This window comes from Rhinoraja longicauda, chromosome 37 (genome assembly GCF_053455715.1).
Source record: "Rhinoraja longicauda isolate Sanriku21f chromosome 37, sRhiLon1.1, whole genome shotgun sequence".
In the NCBI taxonomy this organism is placed as follows: Eukaryota; Metazoa; Chordata; class Chondrichthyes; order Rajiformes; family Arhynchobatidae; genus Rhinoraja; species Rhinoraja longicauda.
In genome coordinates, this window is record NC_135989.1 from 6,963,964 (window position 1) to 6,986,035 (window position 22,072).

Sequence of the window (22,072 nt, forward strand, 5' to 3'; positions counted from 1 at the left end):
GTGCAACAGTGGTGGGGAAATGGATGATGAAATTGGTCAATTGGCTTCCTGCTGAGCAGTCTATCCTGTGTGGAGTTGTTCTCCGGTGGGAATTGTTGCAGATGGATTAGCCTCGGCAAAATGTTTACCTGCATGATCCTGAGTAATGCCTCGACACGGCGAAAAATGCTTCGTGGGGCAAGTAAATTAGTGAGAATGTGTAGGAAGGAACTGCAGTGTTGGTTTAAACCGAAGATAGACAGAAAAAGCTGGAGTAACTCAGCGGATCAGGCAACATTCCGGGCGAAAAGGAATAGGTGACGTTTCGGGTCTCGTCCATCAATCTGAAGACGTGACGTGAATCTGAGACGTGAATTGTCCAAGATAGACTGGCAATTGATACTTAAAGTGTTGACGGTGAACATGCAATGGAAAGCATTTAAAGATCGCATGGAAGAACTACAACAATTGTTCATCCCAGTTTGGCAAAAGAACAAACCACGAAAGGTAGTGCATCCATGGCTAACAAGGGAAATCAAGGATAGTATTAAAACAAAAGATGAAGCATATAAATTAGCCAGAAAAGGTAGCATACCAGAGGATAGAGAACAATTCAGTCCAGTAAAGGAGGACAAAGGGCTTAATTAGGAAAAGGAAAATAGATTATGAGAGAAAACTGGCAGGGAACATAAAAACTGACTGCAAAAGCTTTTATAGATATGTGAAGAGATAAAGACTAGTTAAAACATATGTAGGTCCCCTGCAGTCAGAAACAGGTGATTGATCATGGGGAACAAGGACATGGCAGACCAATTGAACAACTACTTTGGTTCTGTCTTCGATAAGGAAGACATAAATAATCTGCCGGAAATATCAGGGGACTGGGGGTCAAATGAGATGGAGGAACTGAGGGAAATCCAGGTTAGTCGGGAAGTGGTGTTAGGTAAAGTGAATGGATTAAAGGCCGATAAATCCCCAGGGCCAGATAGACTGCATCCCAGAGTGCTTAAGGAAGTAGCCCCAGAAATAGTGGATGCATTAGTGATAAATTTTTTTAACTCTTTAGATTCTGGAGTAGTTCCTGAGGATTGGAGGGTAGCTAATGTAACCCCACTTTTTAAAAAGGGAGGGAGAGAGAAAACGGGGAATTTTAAACCAGTTAGCCTAACATCGGTAGTGGGGAAAATGCTAGAGTCAGTTATTAACTATGTGCTAGCATCACATTTGGAAAGTGGTTAAATCAGCGGACAAAGTCAGCATGGATTTATGAAAGGCAAATCATGTCTGACGAATCTTATAGAATTTTTCGAGGATGTAACTAGTAGAGTGGATAAGGGAGAACCAGTGGATGTGTTATATCTGTACTTTCAGAAGGCCTTCGAAAAAGTCCCACATAGGAGATTGGTGTACAAACATAAAGCACACGGTATTGGGGGTTCAGCGTTGAGGTGGATAGAGAATTGGTTGGCGGACAGGAATCAAAGAATAGGAATAAACGGGTCCTTTTCGGAATGGCAGGCAGTGACTAGTGGGGTACTGCAAGGCTCAGTGCTGGGACCCCAGTTATTTACAATATATATTAATGATTTGGATGAGGGAATTGAATGCAACATCTCTAAGTTTGCGGTTGACACGAAGCTGGGTGGCAGTGTTAGCTGTGAGGAGGATGCTAGGAGGCTGCAGAGTGACTTGGATAGATTAGGCGAGTGGGCAAACGAATGGAAGATGCAATATAATGTGGATAAATGTGAGGTTATCCACTTTGGCGGCAAAAACAGCAAAGCAGAGTATTACCTGAATGGTGGCCAATTAGGAAAGGGGGAGATGCAACGTGACCTGGGTGTCGTGGTGCACCAGTCATTGAAAGCAAGCCTGCAGGTGCAGCAGGAAGTGAAGAAAGCGAATGGTATGTTAGCATTCATAGCAAGAGGATTTGAGAATAGCAGCAGGGAGGTTCTGCTGCAGTTGTAGAGGGCCTTGGTGAGACCGCACCTGGAGTATTGTGTGCAGTTTTGGTCTCCTAATCCCAGGAAAGACATTCTAGCCTTAGAGGGAGTACAGAGAAGGTTCACCGGATTGATCCCTGGGATGGCAGGACTTTCATATGAAGAAAGACAGGATAGACTCGGCTTACACTCGCTGGAATTTAGAAGACTGAGGGGGGATCTTATAGAAACATATAAAATTCTTAAGGGGTGGAGAGGCTAGATCCGGGAAGATTGTTCCCGATGTTGTGGAAGTCCAGAACCAGGGGTCAAAGCTTAAGGATAAGGGGGAAGTCTTTTAGGACCGAGATGAGAAAACATTTCTCCACACAGAGAGTGTTGAGTCTGTGGAATTCTCTGCTACATAAGGTAGTTGAGGCCAGTTCATTGGCTATATTTAAGAGGGAGTTAGATGTGGCCCTTGTGGCTAAAGGGATCAGGAGGTATGGAGAGAAGGCAGGTACAGGTTACTGAGCTGGATGATCAGCCATTATCATATTGAATGGCGGTGCAGGCTCGAAGGGCCGAATGGCCTACTCCTGCACATATTTTCTCTGTTTCTATGTTTCTAAGAAGGTTCTGGACCCGAAACGTCACACATTCCTTCTTTCCAGAGATGCTGCCTGACCTGCTGAGTTACTCCGGCATTTTGTGTCTACCCCGGAGTTTGTACGTTCGCCCCGTGACCGCGTGGTTTTCTCCGAGATCTTCTGTCTCCTCACACACTCAAAGACGTACGTAGGTTAATTGACTTGGTATAAATGTAAATTTTCCCTGGTGTGTGTCGGATAGTGTTAATGTGCGGAGATCGCTGGTCGGTGCGGACTCGATGGACCGAAGGGCTTGTTTCCCCGCTGTGTCTCGAAACTAAACTAAAACTAAATTGTCATCCCAGGTAAGCTTTGGAAATGATTACTTGGGATAGGATTCACTTACAGTTGGAAGAGGACAGAAGAATTAGAGACAGTCGGGTTAGCTTTGCCTGCTGAAAGTCTTGTCTTATCAATTTGATTTAGTTTTGTGAAGAGGAGACGATTGTGGTTGGTTACGGAAGGGCGTTGGATATTGTCCACATGGATTTGAATAAGACAATTGAAAAGGCCCCTCAGTTGTAGGCGGATGCAAAAGATGACGAAACGAGGCATTCCATGTATTTTGGTCGGAGAAAACCCGCGCAGGGACAATCCATGGGGAGACCGTACAACTTCCGTACTGACAGCACCCGCAGTCAGGATCGAACCCGGGTCTCTGGCGCTGGATGGCAGTGGCTCAACCGCTGCGCCCCCAGTAGTGGGAGAGGTGGAACAGGGAGATTCGCATGTTGGTGACAATTCGCAAGTGAGACAGAAAGTCTATGATATGATGAGCTGCAATATGATTAATAAGTAATGTGGTAAAGGTCGTCATCAAGGGAGGAGCGTGAGGCAGATGGTACCAGGTGCGTGTGTGTGTCTGTGTGATTCTGTGAACGTGCGAGAGTGTATGTGTGCGTGCGTGTATTGTGTGGGCAGGAGGGTGGGGGAGGATAGGATTCGTCGTAGGTTATGCGTGTACCAGGTAGATGGAAGATGATGAATGAAAATTGACGATGGGTCGCTGAAGGGAACAAACGTGAGAGGACTGGATGTGAACCGGAGGAGATAGGAGAACTACGGATCTGCATTGGATCTGTGAGGAACCAACGATCATAGTAATGTCCCTCCTTCATGTCAGCCGAAATTGGAAATTCGTGCCATGGTGTTGTAGGGTACCCAGGCGCATGTAAGATTTTGACGCATTGTGTTTTCTCTTTAACAATCAGCACCACAGATGTGAAATAGAAAGTGCCGCTGGAAAGCAACTCACTTTACAGAGGATTTGTAATCGGTTCCATCCACCCAGCGCCAGTCATCTTTAGAGGCTTTATCACTGAGTCCAATCCAGCGAGGGACTTGATTTTCTTTCCTTAAGAAGTCCTGTCATGGAAACAAAAGTATTTTATTATATGTGGGACCAATAGTTCATGCAGTATTAGTGGCAAACACTCTAATCAATCACCGGCTCTCTGACATTCAGCCATTTGTTTATACCGAGCTACGTATCCCTCAGATATGAGCGGGAGGGATGTAATATGGGAGGTGTTTGGTATTGCCCCCACTGGTAAGGTTTTCTCCATCTTCAAAGATGGAGACTTCAAGAATGTTGGAATAAATGGAGGGCGGGAACTTGACCTGGTCACCATGTACGTCATTTCCCGATCCGTCTTAATCTACATGGCAGTTTGTGTGAAAATTGGCCAGTGAGAACTCATAGCCTGGATCCCATGGGAAGTGACGCTGGTCGGAATAGAACCATGAGAATTGGACATACAAGCGATGCCTTGCGGAAATGCAGCGTGTGGTGCTGAGTAGATGATCTCATGGAGCCTGCCGGCATTTTAATATTTCTAACAACCAAAACAAAATTACCTCCTCATTGTCCTGCTTTTTCCGGATTATGCAATTTCACCGTCGACAATGTAAACCATCTGCCCACACACACAAGCCACGTCTGCAACGAGCCAGCACACAAGATCCACCCACGACAAGCCCCTGTTACCGGGGGTTACCTCTCAACCCTTGTTGCCCATCCCTGTTTATGTCAGGCTTGAAGATGTGTGTCCACCATTTTCCACGATGCTTTCATGACTTTTCTGCCCACGCAGAGGTGGCGTGAGATTGCGATCAGACGTCGAGCGTCAGAACGTAAACGGTCCGTCTGGTGCAATGCTGTAATTCCTGCTTGGAATGGCACCCCTGTCTTCCGGCGGCACGGTGGCTCAGCAGTAGATCTACTGCCTTACAGCGCCAGAGAAACATGATCGATGCCGCCGACGGGTCCTTTTTTTTCTTCTTTTTAAAAAAATTGATTTAAGTTTTAACAGAGCTCATACATGTTACATTTCATAGTACCCAATAATACCTACATTATAAATTCGATTATACATGTATTGTTCTGTATTATATGTCCTCCCACACACCCCCTTCCCCCCCACCCCCCAGTTAAAAAGAAGGAAAAAGAGAAAGAAAAAGAAAGAGAGAAAGAAAGAAACCTGGAGTCCAGAAGGAGACACTTCCGGGTAATTTCTTATTAAATTCTTATTAAAGATATCAAAACAATCCTGAATTTAAATATTTCCAATTCTTAATCCTAGCTTTAAAATGAATGGGTTCCACACTTTCAAGAAGAAGTCATATCCATTTCTCAGATTATACGTTGCTTTTTCTAATGGGATACAACTACGCATTTCTGCATACCATCTTTCAAATCTTATTTCATTTTGATCTTTCCAAGTGACCGCTACACATTTTTTTGCTACTGCTATTGCTATTTTGAGAAATCTTTCCTGATGTTTATCTAAAATTAGCTTTGGTAATATTCCTTTAGTATCTCCCAATAAAAACAACCTTGAATCCAATGGTATGATCTTATTCATCAATTGTTCCAAAATGTTTTTTAGGTCTTTCCAAAAAGGAGTTACCTTCTGACATGCCCATGTAGAGTGTAAAAATGTACCCACGTCTTGGTTGCATCTAAAACAAATTTCAGATGAGTTTGGTTTTAAAGTGTTTAATTTTTTCGGGGTTCAATATAGTTGATGTAAAAAATTATATTGTACTAAACTATATCTCACATTAATAGTATTTTTCATACTATCTAAACACAGTCTTTCCCAACTTGGTTCATCAATGATAATATTAAGATCTGTTTCCCATCTTTGTCTTGATTTTTGAATTCCTATCTTTGGACTAGATTTTTGTAATAATTTATACATTGATGATATAAGTTTTTTTATTCCCTTGCCCTGAATCAAGGATTCAATTCCTTTAATCTGAAATAGAGACATTGAATTACCTAACTTTTCCCTTAAAAAAGATTGTAATTGATAATAGAAAAAAATACTATTCCCTGGAATTTGATATTTATTTCTTAATTGAGAAAATGTCAAAAAGTTATTTCCTTCATAGCAATCTCCTATATTTTTAATACCCTTCTGTTCCCAGACGTGAAGTATTTGATTATTCCAAGCAAACGGCAATAATCTATTTTTTACTAATGGAGTTTTAGCTGTTAAAAAAAATCTTTTATCATTAACTTTAACTGTTTTCAACAATGTATTAATTAAATGTTTTAGCAAAGGTGACTCTTTATCCTTAACTAATAGCTTCGCTTCCCATTTATATATAAATTCTTCTGGACATAACTCTTTTATTTTATCCATTTCAATTTTAACCCATGCTGTTTTTCCACCCTCTTGATAATAGAATGAAATAAAACTCATTTGTGCTGCCAGATAATAATTTTTTTAATTTGGTAATTGCAGTCCACCTAATTCAAATTTCAATGTTAATTTTTCCAGAGACACTCTTGGCATTTTACCTTTCCAAAGAAAATTCCTCACAATTTTGTTCAATTCTTGAAAAAAAATATTTGGCAAAGGTATAGGCAGTGTTGAAAATAAATACTGTATCCTCGGAAAAATATTCATCTTAATACAGTTCACTCTCCCTATCAATGTAATTGGAAGATTCATCCATTTCTTCAGGTCCTCATCTATTTTTTTAATTAGTGGTTAATAATTTAATTTATACAAATTATTTAACTTATTATCTACTTTAACTCCTAAGTACTTAATGCCTTCTTTTTGCCATTTAAACTGACTTTCTCTTTTACATTGGTCATAATTGCCTTCAAAAAGAGGCATTATTTCAGTTTTCTCTTTATTAATTTTGTATCCTGATACTTTCCCGTATTCTTCCAATCTGAAATATAATTTTCTTAAGGATTCCAATGGTCTAGTAAGACAAACTAAGACATCATCTGCAAATAAAGTAATTTTGTGATCTTCCTGATTAACTTTAAATCCTTTAATGTCTGAATCTGATCTTAATAGTTCTGCCAGAGGTTCAATAACCAGTACAAATAGAGCTGGTGACAAGGGACATCCCTGTCTGCTAGATCTTTCCAAATTAAATGGTTGAGAAGATTGGCCATTTGTCACCACTTTGGCTTTGGGTTGTTTATAAAGAGCTTTTACCCAGTTAATGAAACCATTCCCCAATCCATACTTCTCTAATACTTTAAATAAAAAATCCCATTCTAACCTGTCAAACGCCTTTTCAGCATCTAAAGCAACTGCTACGCTTAATTCCTTTCTGTTCTGTGCTAAATGTAAAATACTTATAAATCTTGCTACATTATCAGATATTCTCCTTTTTTTGACAAATCCAGATTGATCCTCTTTATCATATCATATCATATCATATATATACAGCCGGAAACAGGCCTTTTCGGCCCACCAAGTCCGTGCCGCCCAGCGATCCCCGTACATTAACACTATCCTACACCCACTAGGGACAATTTTTACATTTACCCAGCCAATTAACCTACATAGGTAAAAATTCTGCCAGTCTCTTTGCCAAAAGCTTGGCAACTATTTTATGATCTGCATTCAACAGTGATTTTGGTCTATACGACGATGCTTTTGAAGGGTCTTTCCACTTTTTTTAAATTACAGTTATGATTGCCATTGAAAAGGATTCCGGTAATGTAGAAGTTTTTTCCACTTGTTGTATCACTTCCATAAATACTGGTAACAACAAATCTTTACATTTTTTATAGAACTCTGGCGGGAAGCCATCTTCCCCTGGTGATTTATTACTTGGTAAAGAATGTAGTACTTCCTCCACTTCTCTCAAAGTAAAGGAGGCGTTTAGTCCCATCTGCTCCTCATTAGAGATTGTTGGTAATTGGGGGGGAGGGGGAGGGAGGGGGGAGGGGGGAGGGAGAGGGAGGGGGGAGGGGAGAGGGGAGGGGAGGGGGAAGGGGGAAGGGGAGGGAGAGGGGAGGGTGGGTGGAGGGAGGGGGAAGGGGGGAGGGAGGGGGAGGGAGGGGGGACCGAAGGGGGAGGGGGACCTCCCCTTTTCCCAGTACCCCTCTTTCCCCGTTGGGCCCGTCCTCGTAGGGTTTCCATTGTAACCGGGAGGGGAGTGGGGAGGGAAGGGGGAGGGAGGGAGGAGGGAGGTGTGGAGGGGAGGGGACGGGGGAGGGGAGGGGGGAAGGGGGGAGGGAGGGGGACCTCCCCTTTTCCCAGTACCACTCTTTCCCCGTTGGGCCCGTCCTCGTAGGGTTTCCATTGTAACCGGGAGGAGGGGAGGGAGGGAAGGGGGAGGGAGGAGGGTGTGGAGGGAGGAGGGGAGGGGGAGGGAGGGGGGAGGGGAGGGGTGGAGGGGGGAAGGGGGTGGAGAGGGGAGGGAGGGGGTGAGGGGGAGGGGGAGGGAGGGGGAGGGAGGGTGGGAGGGGAGTGGGGAAGGGGGGATGGAGGGGACCTCCCCTTTTCCCAGTACCCCTCTTTCCCCGATGGGCCCGTCCTCGTACGGTTTCCATTGTAACCGAGAGGGGAGTGGGGGGGAGGGAAGGGGAGGGAGGGAGGAGGGAGGTGTGGAGGGGGAGGGGAGGGGGAGGGGGGAAGGGGGGGACCTTCCCTTTTCCCAGTACCCCTCTTTCCCCGTTGGGCCCCTCCTCGTAGGGTTTCCATTGTAACCGGGAGGAGGGGAGGGAGGGAAGGGGGAGGGAGGGAGGAGGGAGGTGTGTAGGGAGGAGGGGAGGGGGAGGGATGGGGGGAGGGGAGGGGAAGGGAGGAGGGAAGGGGGGAAGGGGGAGGGAGAGGGGAGGGAGGGTGGAGGGAGGGGGAAGGGGGGAGGGAGGGGGAGGGAGGGGGGACCGAAGGGGGGAGGGGGACCTCCCCTTTTCCCAGTACCCCTCGTTCCCCGTTGGGCCCGTCCTCGTAGGGTTTCCATTGTAACCGGGAGGGGAGTGGGGGGAGGGAAGGGGGAGGGAGGGAGGAGGGAGGTGTGGAGGGGGAGGGGAGGGGGGGGGGAGGGGAGGGGGGAAGGGGGGAGGGAGGGGGACCTCCCCTTTTCCCACTACCACTCTTTCCCCGTTGGGCCCGTCCTCGTAGGGTTTCCATTGTAACCGGGAGGAGGGGAGGGAGGGAAGGGGGAGGGAGGAGGGTGTGGAGGGAGGAGGGGAGGGGGAGGGAGGGGGAGGGGAGGGGGGGAGGGGGGAAGGGGGGGAGAGGGGAGGGAGGGTGTGGGGGGGAGGGGGAGGTTGGGGAAGGGAGGGTGGGAGGGGAGTGGGGAAGGGGGGATGGAGGGGACCTCCCCTTTTCCCAGTACCCCTCTTTCCCCGTTGGGCCCGTCCTCGTACGGTGTCCATTGTAACCGAGAGGGGAGTGGGGGGGAGGGAAGGGGAAGGGAGGGAGGAGGGAGGTGTGGAGGGGGGAGGGGAGGGGGAGGGGGGAAGGGGGGGACCTTCCCTTTTCCCAGTACCCCTCTTTCCCCGTTGGGCCCTTCCTCGTAGGGTTTCCATTGTAACCGGGAGGAGGGGAGGGAGGGAAGGGGGAGGGAGGGAGGAGGGAGGTGTGGAGGGAGGAGGAGAGGGGGAGGGAGGGGGAGGGGAGGGGTGGGGGAAGAGGAAGGGGGAGGGAGAGGGGATGGAGGGGGGTATGGGGGGAGGGGGAGGGAGGGGAGGGGAGGGGGAGGGAGGGGGAGGGGAAGGGGGAGGGAGGGGGCCTCCCCTTTTCCCAGTATCCCTCTTTCCCCGTTGGGCCCATCCTCGTAGGGTTTCCATTGTAACCGGGAGGAGGGGAGGGAGGGAATGGGGAGGGAGGGAGGAGGGATGTGTGTAGGGAGGAGGGGAGGGAGGGGGAGGGGAGGGGGAAGGGAGGAGGGAAAGGGGGGAGGGGGGAGGGAGAGGGGAGGAAGGAGGGGGGGAGGGGGAGGGAGGGGGGAGGGATGGGGATGGGAGGGGGAAGTGGGGAGGGAGGGGGACCTCCCCTTTTCCCAGTACCCCTCTTTCCCCGTTGGGCCCGTCCTCGTAGGGTTTCCATTGTAACCGGGAGGAGTGGAGGCAGGGAAGGGAGGGAGGAGGGGAGGGGGAGGGATAGGGGGAGGGGGAGGGGAGGGGGGAAGGTGGGAGGGAGAGGGGAGGGAGGGGGGTAGGGGGGAGGGGGGAGGGATGGGGGAGGGAGGGGGGAGGGGAGGGGGGAGGGAGGGGGAGGGAGGGGGAGGGAGGGGGGAGGGAGGGGGGAGGGAGGGGGGAGGGGGACCACCCCTTTTCCCAGTACCCCTCTTTCCCCGTTGGGCCAGTCTTCGTAGGGTTTCCATTGTAACCGGAAGGGGAGTGGGGGGGTAAGGGGAGGGAGGGAGGAGGGAGGTGTGGAGGGGGAGGGGAGGGGGAGGGAGGGGAGGGCGGGAGGGGGGAGGGGAGGGAGAGGGGTAGGGGGAAGGGGAGGGAGGGGGAAGGAGAGGGGGAGGGGAGGGGGGAAGGGAGGGGGGAGGGAGGGATGGAGGGGACGGGGGGGAGTTAGGGGGAGGGGTGAGGGAGGGTGGAGGGAGTTGGGGAGGGAGGGGGTGGGGTTTTAGGAGGGAGTGGGGATGGAGGTGAGAAGGAGGGGGGAGGAAGGGGTTGAGGGGGGAAGGGGGACCTCCCCTTTTCCCAGTACCCCTCTTTCCCCCCACCACCAAGCCCCCTCCGCAACGATCTCTCTCCCCCAGACACACTCTCAGTGTCTTTTCACAAAATTTCCGGTCACTAAGCTTCCGGTCTTAAGCTCAGGGAGGTGGAGGGATGGGGGGAGAGGGGGGAAGGGGGAGGGCGTGGGACCTCCCCTTTTCCCAGTACCCCTCTTTCCCCGTTTGCCCCGTCCTCATAGGGTTTCCATTGTAACCGGGAGGCGGGGAGGGAGGTGGGAGGGAGGGAGGAGGGGAGGTGGATGGAGGGGGGGAGGGGAGGAGGAAGGGGTGGGAGGGGATGGGGGAAGGGGGGAGGGGGAAGGGGGGGAGGTGGAAGGAGGGCGGAGGGAGGGGGGAAGGGGGGAGGGAGGGGGCCCTCCCCTTTTCCCAGTACCCCTCTTTCCCCGTTGGGCCCGTCCCCGAGGGGTGAGGGAGGTGGGGAGGGATGGGGAGGGAGTTGGGGAGGAGGGGGGGAGGGAGTGGGGATGGAGGTGGGAAGGAGTGCGGAGGAAGGGGTTGGGGGGGAAGGGGGACCTCCCCTTTCTTTTTTCGAAACACTTGCCCCGGTGGCCCACGAGCATAGGGGCCCCATGCTGATCTGTGTATGTTAAGTGACTTGCAATAAAAAACACAACTTTAAAAAACAATCAGTTGCTTTTCTCAACAATGTAGCACCCATCTCACACAAGCATTGTGACGTCACAAGCTGAAGACCTTGAAAAAAAAGGTTTAAAATAAAAAAATGTAAATTTGTAAAGAGTAGATACCCAATAGCAGCTGCTTGTCCACTGTGACGTCACACGCTGAATACCGCGGGGGGGGGGGGGGGGGGAAGGGGGGTCAGCTCGAGTTCATCTCACAGGGGCATTGTGACATCACAATGAAGATTAATCCGCACCGCAGCGCCCCCCTTCTGTAAAACCTTCGATAAATCAGGGGGGGGGCAGCGCTTTAGAACCTCTGTAACTTAAAAAACGTGCGACCAAATTAAAGGAAAATATCACGGCCGGTCAGCCGGGAGGTTGGTGATCAAGGCGGTGCAAAAACCGTGGCGCGACGGTTTACAGTTTTGCCGAAATCACTGATATATACACAAACCCAGGATACAAACAAACTTATAAACAAGATCTGTGTTTTAATAGTATACTAGCACAAGTGTGCCCGTTGGGCCCGTCCTCGTAGGGTTTCCATTGTAACCGGGAGGGGAGTGGGGGGAGGGAAGGGGGAGGGAGGGAGGAGGGAGGTGTGCAGGGGGGAGGGGAGGGGGAGGGAGGGGGAGGGGAGGGGGAGGGGAGGGGGAAGGGGAGGGAGGGGGGAGGGAGAGGGGAGGGAGGGGGTAGGGGGGAGGGGGAGGGAGGGGGAGGGGAGGGGGGAAGGGGAGGGAGAGGGGAGGGAGGGGGAGGGGGAGTTGGGGAGGGGGAGGGAGGGGGAGGGGGGAGGGAGGGGGAGGGGAGGGGGAAGGGGGAGGGAGGGGGACCTCCCCTTTTCCCAGTACCCCTCTTTCCCCGTTGGGCCCGTGCTCGTAGGGTTTCCATTGTAACCGGGAGGAGGGGAGGGAGGGAAGGGTGAGGGAGGGAGGGAGGTGTGGAGGGAGGAGGGGAGGGGGGAGGGGGGGAGGGGGGAAGGGGGGAGGAGAGGGGAGGGAAGGGTGTAGGGAGGGAGGGAGGGGGGAGGGGGGAGGAGAGGGGGGAAGGGGGAGGGAGGGGGACCTCCCCTTTTCCCAGTACCCCTCTTTCCCCGTTGGGCCCGTCCTCGTAAGGTTTCCATTGTAACCGGGAGGGGAGTGGGGGGGAAGGAAGGGAGGAGGGAGGTGTGGAGGGGGAGGGGAGGGGGAGCGAGGGGGGAGGGGGGAAGGGGGGGAGGGAGAGGGGAGGGAGGGGGTAGGGTGGAGGTGGAGGGAGGGGGAAGGGGGGAGGGAGGGCGACCACCCGTTTTCCCAGTACCCCTCTTTCCCCGTTGGGCCCGTTCTCGTAGGGTTTCCATTGTAACCGGGAGGCGTGGAGGGAGGGGGGAGGGAGGGAGGAGGGAGGTGTGGAGGGAGGAGGGGAGGGAAGGGGGGAGGGGAGGGGGTAAGGGGGGAGGGTGGAAGGGGGGGTGGTGCAGGGAGGGGGGAAGGGGGGAGGGAGGGGGACATCCCCTTTTCCCAGTACCCATCTTTCCCCGTTGGGCCCGTCCTCGTAGGGTTTCCATTGTAACCGGGAGGCGGGGAGGGAGGGGGGAGGGAGGGAGGAGGGGAGGGGGATGGAGGGGGGGAAGGGAGGAGGGAAGGGGTGGGAAGGGAGGAGGGAAGGGGTGGGAGGGGAGGGGGAAGGGGGGAGGGGGGAAGGGGGGGAGGGGGGAAGGGGGGAGGTGGAGGGAAGGGGGAAGGGGGGAGGGAGGGTGACCTCCCCTTTTCCCAGTACCCCTCTTTCCCCGTTGGTCCCGTCCCCGAGAGGTGAGGGAGGTGGGGAGGGATGGGGAGGGAGTTGGGGAGGAGGGGGGAGGGAGTGGGGATGGAGGTGGGAAGGAGTGGGGAGGAAGGGGTGGAGGGGGAAGGGGGACCTCCCCTTTCTTTTTTCGAAACACTTGCCCCGCTGGCCCACGAGCATAGGGGCCCCATGCTGATCTGTGTATGTTAAGTGACTTGCAATAAAAAACACAACTTTAAAAAACAATCAGTTGCTTTTCGCAACAATGTAGCACCCATCTCACACAAGCATTGTGACGTGACAAGCTGAAGACCTTGAAAGAAAAGGTTAAAAATAAAAAAATGTAAATTTGTAAAGATTAGACACCCGATAGCAGCTGCTTGTCCATTGTGACATCACACGCTGATGGGGGGTCAGCTCGAGCCCATCTCACAGGGGCATTGTGACGTCACACGCTGAAGACTAAATCCGCACCGCAGCGCCCCCTATAAAGCCTTCAATAAAGCAGGGGTGGGGAGCGCTTTAAAACATCTGTAACTTAAAAAAATATACGATCAAATTAAATGAAAATATCACGGCCGGTCGACCAGAAGATTGTCGATTAAGGCGCTGCAAAAACCGTGGCGCTACGGTTTACCGTTTTTCCGAAATCACTGTTATGTACACCAAGCATGAAACATACGTAACATATATTCATAAGATCTGAGTTTTAATAGTATACTAGCACAAGTGTGCCCGTTGGGCCCGTCCTCGTAGGGTTTCCATTGTAACCGGGAGGGGAATGGGGGGGAGGGAAGGGGGAGGGAGGGAGGGAGGAGGGAGGTGTGGAGGGGGGAGGGGAGGGGGAGGGAGGGGGAGAGGGGAGGGGGGAGGGGAGGGGGGAGGGAGAGGGGAGGGAGGGGGTAGGCGGGAGGGGGAGGGAGGGGGGAGGGGAGGGGGAAGGGGAGGGAGAGGGGAGGGAGCGGGGATGGGGAAGGAGGGAGGGGGACCTCCCCTTTTCCCAGTACCCCTCTTTCTCCGTTGGGCCCGTCCTCGTAGGGTTTCCATTGTAACCGGGAGGAGGGGAGGGAGGGAGGAGGGAGATGTGGAGGGAGGAGGGGAGGGGGAGGTAGAGGGGAGGGAAGGGGAGGGGGAGGGAGAAGGGAGGGAGGGGGGCAGGGGGAGGGATGGGGGAGGGAAGGGGGGATGGGGAACTCCCCTTTTCCCAGTACCCCTCTTTCCCCGTTGGGCCCGTCCTCGTAGGGTTTCCATTGTAACCGGGAGGAGTTGAGGGAGGGAAGGGGGAGGGAGGGAGGAGGGAGGTGTGGAGGGGGGAGGGGAGGGGGAGGGGAGGGAGGGGGGAGGGGGGAAGGGGGGGACCTCCCCTTTTCCCAGGACCCCTCTTTCCCCGTTGAGCCCGTCCTCGTAGGGGTTCCATTGTAACCGGGAGGGGAGTGGGGGGGAGGGAAGGGGGAGGGAGGGAGGAGGGAAGTGTGGAGTGGGAGGGGAGGGGGGAGGGTAGGGAGGGGGGAGGGGGAGGGGGGAAGGGGGGGACCTCCCTTTTTCCCAGTACCCCTCTTTCCCCGTTGAGCCCGTCCTCGTAGGGTTTCCTTTGTAACCGGGAGGGGAGTGGGGGGAGGGAAGGGGGAGGGAGGGAGGAGGGAGGTGTGGAGGGGGGAGGGGAGGGGGGAGGGGAGGGAGGTTGGGAGGGGGGAGGGGGGAAGGAGGGGACCTCCCCTTTTCCCAGTACCCCTCTTTCCCCGTTGTGCCCGTCCTCGTAGGGTTTCCATTGTAACCGGGAGGAGGGGAAGGAGGGAAGGGGGAGGGAGGGAGGAGGGAGGTGTGGAGGGAGGAGGGGAGGGGGAGGGAGGGGGAGTGGAGGGGTGGGGGAGTGGGGGAAGGCGGGAGGGAGAGGGGATGGAGGGGGTATGTGGGGGAGGGGGAGGGAGGGGGGAGGGTAAGGGGGAGGGAGGGGGAACTCCCCTTTTCCCAGTACCCCTCTTTCCCCGTTGGGCCCGTCCTCGTAGGGTTTCCATTGTAACCGGGAAGGGAGTGGGGGGGAGGGAAGGGGGAGGGAGGGAGGAGGGAGGTGTGGAGGGGGAGGGGAGGGGAGGGGGGAGGGAGGGGGGAGGGGGAGGGGAAGGGGGGGACCTCCCTTTTTCCCAGTACCCCTCTTTCCCCGTTGAGCCCGTCCTCGTAGGGTTTCCATTGTAACCGGGAGGAGGGGAGGGAGGGAAGGGGAGGGAGGGAGGAGGGAGGTGTGGAGGGAGGAGGGGAGGGGGAGGGAGGGGGGAGTGGAGTGGTGGGGGAGTGGGGGAAGGCGGGAGGGAGAGGGGATGGAGGGGGGTATGGGGGGAGGGGGAGGGAGGGGGGAGGGTAAGGGGGGAGGAAGGGGGAACTCCCCTTTTCCCAGTACCACTCTTTCCCCGTTGGGCCCGTCCTCGTATGGTTTCCATTGTAACCGGGAGGAGGGGAGGGAGGGAAGGGGGAGGGAGGGAGGAGGGGAGGGGGAGGGAAGGGGGGAGGGGGGAGGGGGAAGGGGTGGGTAGGGGGGAGGTAGAGGGGAGGGAGGGGGTAGGGGAGGGAGGGGCGGAGGGGAGGGGGGAAGGGGGGAGGGAGGGGGACCTCCCCTTTAAGTGCTTTTCGCAATAATGTAGCACCCATCTCACACAAGCATTGTGACGTCACAAGCTGAAGACCTTGGAAAAAAAAGGTTAAATTTAAAACCTCTGTAAAGAGTAGACACCCAATAGCAGCTGCTTGTCCATTGTGACATCACACGCTGAAGGGGGTTCAGCTCGAGCTCATCTCACAGGGGCATTGTGACCTCACAGGCTGAAGACTAAATCCGCACCGCAGCGCCCCCCTGAAAGGGGGGGGGGGGGGGGCAGCGCTTTAAAACCTCTGTAACTTAAAAAATACGCGACCAAATTAAATGAAAATATCACGGCCGAGCGAGCGCGAGATTGGCGATTGACGCGGTGCGAAAATCGTCGCGCTACGGTTCGCCTTTTTTCCGCAATCGATGTTACGTACGGTCCAGTTCATTCTCAAAAATATATACATACATAACATAAGATCTGAGTTTTAATAGTATACTAGCAGTTGGGCCCGTCCTCGTAGGGTTTCCATTGTAACCGGGAGGGGAGTGGGGGGGAGGGAAGGGGGAGGGAAGGGGGAGGGAGGGAGGAGGTGAGGGGGAGGGAGGGAGGAGGGGAGGGGAGGGGGGAGGGAGTGGGGAGGGGAGGCGGGAGGGGAGGGGGGGAGGGGGGGAGGGGGAGGGAGAGGGGAGGGTGGGGGGAGGGGGTGGGAGGGGGGAGGGTGGGGGAGGGAGTGGGGGAGGGGAGGGGGAGGGAGAGAGGAGGGAGGGGGGTAGGGGGGAGGGGGGAGGGAGGGGGGTGGAGGGGGAGGGAGGGGGGAAGGGGGGAAGGGGGGAAGGGGGGAAGGGGGAAGGGGGGAGGGAGGGGGACCTCCCCTTTTCCCAGTACCCCTCTTTCCCCGTTGGGCCCATCCTCGTAGGGTTTCCATTGTAACCGGGAGGAGGGGAGGGAGTGAAGGGGGAGGGAGGGAGGGGAAGGGGGGGAGGGGGAGGGAGGAGGGGAGGGGAGGGAGGGATGGGAGGGGAGGGGGTAGGGGGAAGGGGGGAGGGGGGAGGGAGGGGGGGGAGGGGGAGGGAGAGGGGAGGGAGGGTCGAGGGGGAGGGAGGGGAGGGGGGAAGAGGGAGGGGAGGGGGGAAGGGGGAGGGAGGGGGACCTCCCCTTTTCCCAGTACCCATCTTTCCCCGTTTGGCCCGTCCTCGTAGGGTTTCCATTGTAACCGGGAGGCAGGGAGGGAGGGGGGAGGGAGGGAGGAGGGAGGTGTGGAGGGAGGAGGGGGAGGGAGGGGGGAAGAGGGGGGAGGGGAGGGGGGAGGGAGGGGGAACTCCCCTTTTCCCAGTACCCCTCTTTCCCCGTTGGGCCCATCCTCGTAGGGTTTCCATTGTAACCGGGAGGAGGGGAGGGAGTGAAGGGGGAGGGAGGGAGGGGAGGGGGGGGGAAGGGGGAGGGAGGAGGGGAGGGAGGGGGTAGGGGGGAAGGGGGGAGGGGGAGAGGGAGGGGGAGGGGGGAGGGAGGGGAGGGGATGGGGAAGGGATGGGGGAAGGGGGAGGGAGGGGGACCACCCCTTTTCCCAGTACCCCTCTTTCCCCATTGGGCCCGTCCTCGTAGGGTTTCCATTGTAACCGGGAGGAGGGGTGGGAGGGAAGGGGTGGGAGGGAGGGAGGAGGGAGGTGTGGAGGAAGGTGGGGAGGGGGAGGGAGGGGGGAGGGAGGGGGGAGGGGAGGGCGAAGGGGGGGAGGGGGGAAGTGGGGGAGGGAGAGGGGAGGGAGGGTCCAGGGGGAGGGAGGGGGGAGGGGAGGGGGGAAGGGGGAGGGAGAGGGACCTCCTCTTTTCCCAATACCCCTCTTTCCAAGTTTGTCCCGTCCCCGTTGGGTTTCCATTGTAACCGGAAGGGGGGGAGGGAGGGTGGAAGGAGGGGGGAGGGGGAGAGGGTTCGAAGGGTGGAAGGAGGGGGGAGGGATGGAGAGAAGGAGGGAGGGGGGAGTTAGGGGGGATGGGTGAGGGAGGTGGGGAGGGAGGGGGGAGGGAGTTGGGGAGGAGGGGGGGAGGGAGTGGGGATGAAGGTGGGAAGGAGGGGGTGGAAGGTGTAGAGGGGGGAAGGGGGACCTCCCCTTTTCCCAGTACCCCTCTTTTCCCCACATCCAAGCCCCCTCCTCAACGACCCCTGTTGTCCCCCTCCCCAGTCCCCATTCTCAGACCCCCCCCATTCTCTCTTTCCCCTAGACTTGCAATAAAAAACACTACTTAAAAAAAAATTGCATTTAAAACCTCTGTAAAGAGCAGACACCCAATAGCAGCTGCTTGTCCATTGTGACATCACACGCTGAATACCGCGGGGGGGGGGGGGAAGGGGGGTCAGCTCGAGTTCATCTCACAGGGGCATTGTGACATCACAATGAAGATTAATCCGCACCGCAGCGTCCCCCTTCTGTCAAAAAATCGATAAATCAGGGGGGGCAGTGCTTTAAAACCTCTGTAACTTAAAAAATATACAAAGAAATTAATTGAAAATATCGCGGCCGGTCAGCCGGGAGGTTGGTGATTAAAGCGGTGCAAAAAGCGTGGCGCTACGGTTCACCGTTTTGCCGAAATTGCCGAAATCAGCCGACACCAGTGAAATATATATACATATACACAATATCTGAGTTTTAATAGTAGACTAGACGGAGTGGGCCCGTTGGGCCCGTCCTCGTAGGGTTTCCATTGTAACCGGGATGGGAGGAAAGGGGGAGGGTTGGGGGAGGGAAGGGGGAGGGAGGAGGGGAGGGAGGGGGGGAGGGAGGGGGGGAGGGGGGAGGGAGAGGGGAGGGAGGGGGGTAGGGGGGAGGGAGGGGGGAGAGGGGGGGATGTGAGGGGGGGAGGGGGGAAGGGAGGAGGGTAGGGGGGGAGGGAGAGGGGAGGGAGGTGGGTAGGGGGGAGGGAGGGAGGGGGGACCTCCCCTTTTCCCAGTACCCCTCTTTCCCCGTTGGGCCCGTCCTCGTAGGGTTTCCATTGTAACCGGGAGGAGGGGAGGGCGGGAAGGGAGAGGGAGGGAGGAGGGAGGTGTGGAGGGAGGAGGGGAGGGGAGGAGGGGGGAGGGGAGGGAGGGGGGTAGGGGGGAGGGGGAGGGAGGGGGAGGGAGGGGGAGGGAGAGGGGAGGGGGGGAGGGGAGGGGGAAGGGGGGAGGGAGGGGGGAGGGAGGGGGACCTCCCTTTTCCCAGTACCCCTCTTTCCCCGTTGGGCCCGTCCCCGTAGGGTTTCCATTGTAACCGGGAGGGGGGGGGAGGGAGGGTGGAAGGAGGGGGGAGGGGGAGAGGGGTGGAAGGGTGGAGGGAGGGGGGGAGGGAGTGGGGGAGGGTCGGATGGAGGGAAGGAGGGATGGGTGAGTTAGGGGCTGAGTGGTGATGGAGGTTGGGATTGAGGGGGGAGAGAGTGGGGATGGAGGTGGGAAGGAGGGGGGAGGAAGAGGTTGAGGGGGGAAGTGGGACCTCCCCTTTTCCCAGTACCCCTCTTTCCCCCACCACCAAGCCCCCACCGCAACGACCGCTGTTGTCCCCCTCCCAGTCCCCATTCTCAGACCCCCCCCATTCTCTTGGAATAAAAAAAAATACTTTAAAAAAAATAAGTGCTTTTTAATTGCTTGTTTTGAAACATTCGCGGTTAAGTGCTTTTTAAAAAACATTCGCGGTTAAGTGCTGGTTTTGAAACATTCGCGGCTACTTAGTGCTTCTGTCAGTTGCTTTTCGAAACAATGTTGCAACCATCTCACACAAGCATTGGGAGGATGGGAGGGGGGGAAGGGGAGGGAGGGAGGAGGGAGGTGTGGAGGGAGGAGGGGAGGGAGGGGGGAAGGGGAGGGGGGGAAGGGGGCGGGAGAGGGGAGGGAGGGGGGATGGGATGGGGAAGGGGGGAGTGAGGGGGACCTCCCCTTTTCCCAGTACCCCTCTTTCCCCGTTGGGCCCGTCCTCGTAGGGTTTCCATTGTAACCGGGAGGAGGGGAGGGAGGGAAGGGGGAGGGAGGGAGGAGGGAGGTGTGGAGGGAGGGGAGGGGGAGTGAGGGGGGAGGGGAGGGGGAAGGGGGGGGAGGGGGGAGGGAGAGGGGGAGGGAGGGGGGGAGGGGGGTGAGGGGGGAGGGAGAGGGGTAGGGGGGGGAGGGGAGGGGGAAGGGGAGGGAGGCGGACCTCCCCTTTTCCCAGTACCCCTCTTTCCCCGTTGGGCCCGTCCTCGTAGGGTTTCCATTGTAACCGGGAGGAGGGGAGGGAGGGAAGGGGGAGGGAGGGAGGTGTGGAGGGTGGAGGGGGAGGGAGGGGGGAGGGGAGGGGGGAAGGGGGGGAGGGAGGGGGGGTGGAGGTGGGAAGGAGTGGGGAGGAAGGGGTTGAGGGGGGAAGGGGGGGGGGGAGGGAGGGAATAGGGGCCCCATGCTGATCTGTGTATGTTAAGTGACTCGCACAACTTTAAAAAACTGGCAGTTGCTTTTCGCAACAATGTTGCAACCATCTCACACAAGCATTGTGACGTCACAAGCTGAAGACCTTGGAAAAAAAAGGTCTGAAAAAAAATTATGTAAATTTAAAGTAGTAAACACCCAATAGCAGCCGCTTGTCCATCGCGAGCTGATCTCTCATTGGTGCACGGGTGCCATTGTGACATCACGCGCTGAAGCCCCTTCAAGAAAAGGGTTAGAAATGAAAATTTTAAACTTTAATATCTCTCTAGCTTTAAAAAGGTAGCTTCAATTTGAACGAAAGTACTTACAATAGTTGCCCATGTTAATGGTGAATACGGCGGTACAAAAATCGTAGCGCTTTGGTGTACCGTCTGGGAGGAGTAGGGTTTGGCCCCTTCAAGAAAAGTGTTAGAAATGAAAATTTAAACTTTAATATCTCTCTAGCTTTAAAAAGGTAGCTTCAATTTGAACGAAAGTACTTACAATAGTTGCCCAGGTTAATGGTGAATACGGCAGTACAAAAATCGTAGCGCTTTGGTGTACCGTCTGGGAGGAGTAGGGTTTGTAAGTTATGGACAGAAATCTTCGGAATCTTCCGTATATACACACGGAATCTTCCGTATATACGGAATGTTGGACCGCAGAGTTTTAGTAGATAGATAGATAGATAGATAGATAGATAGATAGATAGATAGATAGATAGATAGATAGATAGATAGATAGATAGATAGATAGATAGATAGATAGATAGATAGATAGATAGATAGATAGATAGATAGATAGATAGATAGATAGATAGATAGATAGATAGATAGATAGATAGATAGAGAGATAGAGAGATAGAGAGATAGATAGATAGATAGATAGATAGATAGATAGATAGATAGATAGATAGATAGATAGATAGATAGATAGATAGATAGATAGATAGATAGATAGATAGATAGATAGATAGAGATAGATAGATAGATAGATAGATAGATAGATAGATAGATAGATAGATAGATAGATAGATAGATAGATAGATAGATAGATAGATAGATAGATAGATAGATAGATAGATAGATAGATAGATAGATAGATAGATAGATAGATAGATAGATAGATAGAAGATAGATAGATAGAAGATAGATAGATAGTTTCTGAGTGCAGTTAATCCACTGCTTTTCTCCCTCTCCTTGTCTGTGTTATATTCCTCTGGTGATGCAGAAATAAGGCATGTTCCCACTGGTGTACAACGAATGGTGCGGATTTCTTTTAATACCATTTAGGGTACAACAGCATGGTGAGTTTACTTTTTTTTAGTTTCGAGATACAGCGCTTAAGCAGGCCTTTCGGTCCACCTAGTCCATGCCGACCAGCGATCCCCGCGCACTAGCACTATACTACACACACTAGGGACAATTTACAATTTAACCGAAGGTGGCGCGGCGGTAGAGTTGCTGCCTTACAGCGAATGCAGCGCCGGAGGCTCAGGTTCAATCCCGAATACGGGCGCCGTCTGTACGGAGTTTGTCCGTTCTCCCCGTGACCTGCGTGGGTTTTCTCCGAGTCCTTCGGTTTCCTCCCACACACCAAAGACATACATGTATGTAGGTTAATTGGCTGGGCAATTTTTTTTTTTTAAATGTCCCTCGTGGGTGTAGGATCGTGTTAATGTGCGGGGATCGCTGGGCGGCGCGTATCCGGTGGGCCGAAGGGCCTGTTTCTGCGCTGTATCTCTAAATCTAAATCTAAAAAAATCAACTGACCTGTAAGCCATTGGATTGTGGGAGGCAAACGGAGCACCCGGAGAAAACCCACGCAGGTCATGGGATGAACGTACAAACTCCATACAGATAGCACCCCTAGTCAGGAGCGAACCCGGGTCTATGGTGCTGTAAGCCAGCAGCTCTACCGCTGAGTTCAATAGGACATCGAACCTCAAGGGCTTGGCAATCTAATGCAATCTGGCTAGACCGCCACTTATAAAGGGCAATCGGGAAATATAGGCAGGAGCTAAACTCATTGTTGTCAGGTTCATATTGGAGCCACCGATGATTGCAGACTATTCAGAGCAAAATTTAGAGTTTTTTTTTAACAATATGTCAACATCCATGGTCCTGTGTTCTGTTGCTAAGTGAGGAAGTGCTTTGGTTTTGATCTTCCAGAATTCCTTAGATTC